Raw genomic sequence first — 5,155 nt, forward strand, 5'->3', positions numbered from 1 at the left:
CCTCCTGAGTAGCTGGGATTACGGGCACGCACCACCATGCCCAGCTAATTTTTTGTAGTTTTGGTAGAGACGGGGTTTCACCATGTTGAGCAGGATGGTCTCGATCTCTTGACCTGGTGATCCACCTGCCTCGGCCTCCCAAAGTGCTGGGATTACAGGCTTGAGCCACCGCGCCCGGCCGGATCATTTGATTCTTATCGTTGAGTTATAAGGTGTTCTTCACATATTTAGAATAACAGTTCTTTATCAAATATGTGTTTTGCAAACATTTTCTCCCAGTCTGTGGCTCATCTTTTCATTCAATTCACAGTGTCTTTTTACAGGTCAGAAAATTTTAATTGCACTGAGTTTTAAGTTATCCTTTTTGTTCCTTCATAGATTGTGCTTTTGATATTTTACCTAAAAACTCATCAAAAAACCCAATGTCAGCTATATTTTCACCTATGTGTGCTAACTTTTAGAAGTTTTTTAGATTTGCAGCTCACATTTTGATTTGGGAGCCATTTTGAGTTGATTATTGTGAACAATACAAGGTATGGGCCTAGATTAATTGTTTTCTGTATATGTCTCACTGTTTCTTTCAAAAGACAGACTGTCCTTTCTCCATTGAATTGGCCTTATATTTCTGTCAAAGATCAGCTGACTATATTTGTGCAGGTCTAATTCTGGGCCCCCTTTGTTGTCCCCTTGATCTATTTGCCTTTTCTTTTGCCAATACTACTGTATTTTGTTTACCATAAGTTTAAAGGAAGTGTTGACTCTGGAATTTTTTACATAAACAATGACATCTGTGGAAGAAAAAGAAAACAAAACAACAACAAAAATTTTTGCTTCTTTCTCAATCTATTTTTTCTTTCTTTCTTTTTTTTTTTCTTTTCTTACTGCATTGGCTAGGACTTCTAATAATGTTGAATAGGAGTGATAAGGCAGAATGTACCTGTTGTCAATCTTAGAAGAAAATAATGAGTTTTTCACCATTTTGCATGATGAGAGTTATAAACCTTGTGATGATTATCTTGATCAAGTTGAGGACACTTCCCTCTAATAGATCACTGACAGTTTTTGTCATTAATGGGTGTGAATTTTTGTCAAATATTTTATATCACCTCTTGATATGCTTGATGAAATTAATGAATTTTTCCATTTGAACCAGCTTTGTATAGCTAGAATAAATCTCACTTGGTTCTGGTATGGAGGTTTTTAAAAAATAAATTGAGGATTTGTTGCTAAGTATTTTTGTGAAAACTATTGGACTGTAGTTTTCCTTATTGTAATGTCTTTATTTGGTTTTTATGTTAGGGTAATGTTGGCCTCATAGAACAAGTTAGAAAGTGCTTACGTCTGCTTCTATTTTGTGGAAGACCTTGTAAATGATTGGTATAATTTCATACATAAATGTTATCTCACCAGAGAGACAATCTGGCTCTGGTTATTTCTTTATTGTGAAGTTAATCATTGATTGAACTGTTTTTAACACATATAATAATATTATTTTCATAGTAATCAAAGTTTCAAATAATACTGCCTTTTTACTCTTTCCATCCTTTTTTTCTGATGCCCTCCGACCTCCTCCATATTTCATTCACTCTAAATGGAACTAGACTTGTCTAGGCAATTTAAAAATATTTCTAAAGAGTAATTGGCTGGTATAGTTTGAATGTGGCTACCAGTCGATTAATCATTTAGTGAAGTCATTGACAGCTGTCCAGGATAGGATGATTTTTCTGATTACTTCAGCTGCCAATTGCATCAACTCACTTGGCATCCTGATACCATAGGTGCATGGAAGAAACAAGATTTAACATGTGGTGTGTGAGAAATGCTTTTAGTTGTGAGCTGTGCAAAATTCAAATTGGAATATTCACTCTATTTCAAATATAACCAAATCTGAAGCTGTAAGTTGTCAGAAAGGTGCAATAATATAGTATATAAAATATAGTTACTATATCATTTTTGCAGGAATAATATAAAATTTAATTAACTAGAATTTCTATGATTGAGACACAAATTTGTAACAAAATACCTTAGTAATCACAGGTTTGTGCTTAGTCACACATTTTTTATCCCAAATAATAATCCTTAACAAACAAGCAAAGATTGATCAATTATGCTAATGAAAAGCTTCAACTATAAAAACAATGTTATAAAATTGGTTTATATAGAGTATCTTAACATGTACACTGAAAAAATATGGAAAAATAACATTTTAAGAAGATAATTCATTAAGAAATTGAGTTTTATTCACTAAAGTTGAAGTATTTGACAATTTTTAAGAGAATTATAACTATTTTTTCTGATCATTAAAACATTCTGTTGTATAGAATTTTGTATCCATAATCTTACTATTTTTATTCTTTAGGAGGGTTCACCAAATTTTATAAAATGAGTAATATTCAGATATCATGAAATTTGGACTCAGTGCTGCTTTGAAATCATTTATGAGATGTATTCAGGCTGAAAATTATGTCTTCCTTGTGAGTTGAACCTCTTTTGGCTAAGATCGTTTTCTATAGTAATACTTCCCGCTTTTGAGCCTCCTTTGACCAGTAGTAACCACAATTACCTGAGCTTATTTTTTAAAATTTCCACTACCTCCTATGTATTTGCCATTTTTAATTATAAATCCTTTTGTATGTGGATTTTTAGATGTGTCTCTTGTAAACAGCATGTAATTGGCCATCTTTCGTTTATGCATTCTCAAATTCTGTTTTTAACGAACCCCTTTAGTCCGTCTGATTTAATATTATTCCTGGCATATTTAGCAGGTTAGAGGTTTTATGTTTTCTTTTGTTTGAACCTGTTCTACACTGCTTTTTGCATTATTGAAAATTGTTTCAATTGTTTACATATTCTCTCACTTGATCCCTTATACTGTATCAATTTGGTTTATAAGCCCCCTCTATGTTCTTGAAATGATAAATATATGGTAGTTTTAAAATATGATAGCCAATTATGTGATAATGCTCCCATCAGAAATTTGGCCAATATGTCCTCACCTTAAATCTATACTGACATTAATGACTAGTTTATAATCAATAAAATTAAGTAAAAGTGACATCGAGGAACTTTGGAGGGTAGGTCAACAGGCCGTGCAGCTTCCTCCTCATTATTGTGAGATCTGTGCTCTTGAGGAAGCTGGCCACAACTACTCTAAAACCATCATGCTTGAGAAACTACTGTCAACCCTCCCAACTGCGTTCCCAGTCAATACGTAACCAATGTCAACTGCCAGGTCAGTCAAGCCATCAGATGACTACAGTCCCAGCAAACATGTAACTGCAGCTGAAATAACATTTTTATACATGAAATATTAACAATTACATTAGTGTCAAGTTTAAAATTGGTGAATTCTCTAGAGAAGCCTACCCAATAATTTCATAGATAGTTTTTTGGGTAAACATAGAAATTGATGCTGTCAGTCTTAAAGCTTAAAACTTGTATCTGTTTTATCTGAGTTCCTTCCTCAGAAAATGATCTTCAGGCCACTCAGAAAAAGTATCAAAGAACTGAAATGCAACAAATCACAACATGCAGAGAATGTGATGGCATTCATTACGATTGTTTCCTTGCCTTCCCTAGTTCCTGTTTTCCTACACATTGTTGCATTTCTTCTCTACTATAAACCTCTAGTTTTAGTCTGTCAGGAAGATTTGAGACTGAACTGCCATCTCCTCAGCTGCAGCACCTGATTAGGCCTTCTTCCTCGGCAACACTCGTCATCTCATCATCTCAATGATTGGCTTCCCGTGTGGCGAGCAGCAGGACCCAGACTGAACCCCTGGTGGCTCCCTAATATCAGATTGTGGTGGCGGTTGTTGTTTTAGTCTGAAAATTACTTCTTCTGTTGTTTTCAATTCCATTCTTGAAGATGATTTTGTAGTGAGAATAAGGCAGAGAGAGTTTTCAGTGACTTTAAGAAAATTTAAACCATGTCTTTTATTTCTATGACTGTAAGTATGTTCTTTTACTATTTGTGCACAATAATTCTAATAACCAGGATTTTTTGGGGGTCTATTTCTCCTGTCCCTTGTTTATACTGATCCTGGCTTGTCTGACTGTATGCTTCATAATACTTACTTGCTCAATGGTTTGTCTGAAAGCTAATTTTAGAAATAACATGAGATTTTAGACGATCTGCTATGGCCACCAAATAAGCTTAAACATTTCTAGACAGTTAGCTCCTTCAAATAATTGGCAGAGTTAAAGGAAAAACAGCTCCCCCTCACAAACTAGGAAAAGATAACATTTGCCTTGCATGCAAAGTTTTAGAGTAGGGGACCCAAGCAAGGGCTTTTATTCTGATTTCTTTGTTGAAAGAAGCTAATCCTCATTAATTTAAGTCAAGGCATCCTCCAAAAGCTTACCTTTATTTTTAGTCACTTCCTTACACTTGTGGAAGCCCTGAGGAAAAAAACCTAAGCTCAAACCCAAACTTCTTTGGGCTCCAAGCACAAAGAATTGGTTTAATGAGCCACTTTGTCAATATACCTCCCTGGATTGTTGGTGGTGATTTGTCGTTGTTTGTGTCTTTGTTATGATTCAATTACCTCCCTGTGAAATCTCCAATATTTTATAGCAGATTTTGGGGGGCTTCCACTCACAAGTTTTCTTCATCATGAGGCTTGGTTAGGCCTCATGTTATGACATGAAGATAAAAGTGTCACTCAGTTTACTTTTACTTAACTATGTGTTGGTTAGCTTCACAATTGTACTTTTCATAATTTTTATTACCAAGCCTCCTGTTAACAGATTATCATCTTAACTATCGTTTTGTCCTGTGCTCTTAGTATGCCCTGGAGAACCCTGAATGCAAAGTTAAGACACACAATTATTAGTGGACACTTTTGCGCTAAGGCTTTCACATAGATTACATTTCATCATCTCAACAACTTCATGTAGTAGATATCCAGTTGTTAAAATAATTTTGTAAATTGGGAAAATGTAGTCGTATCAAGTGTATCAGTCTGAGTTCTTGAAAACAAAAAGAACAAATAGGATATATATTCCAGTATGCTAGCAGTGCCAGCAGGATCTTTCTTGAACCAGAATTCTTTATTCTCTTGGAAACTCCATGTTTTGCTTTTAAGACCTTCAGCTGATTGGGTGAATTCCTTTCATATTATGGATGCCAATTTTCTTTTTTGTTGGGAACTGG

This window comes from Cebus imitator, unplaced genomic scaffold (genome assembly GCF_001604975.1).
Source record: "Cebus imitator isolate Cc_AM_T3 unplaced genomic scaffold, Cebus_imitator-1.0 Scaffold35, whole genome shotgun sequence".
Taxonomy (NCBI): Eukaryota; Metazoa; Chordata; class Mammalia; order Primates; family Cebidae; genus Cebus; species Cebus imitator.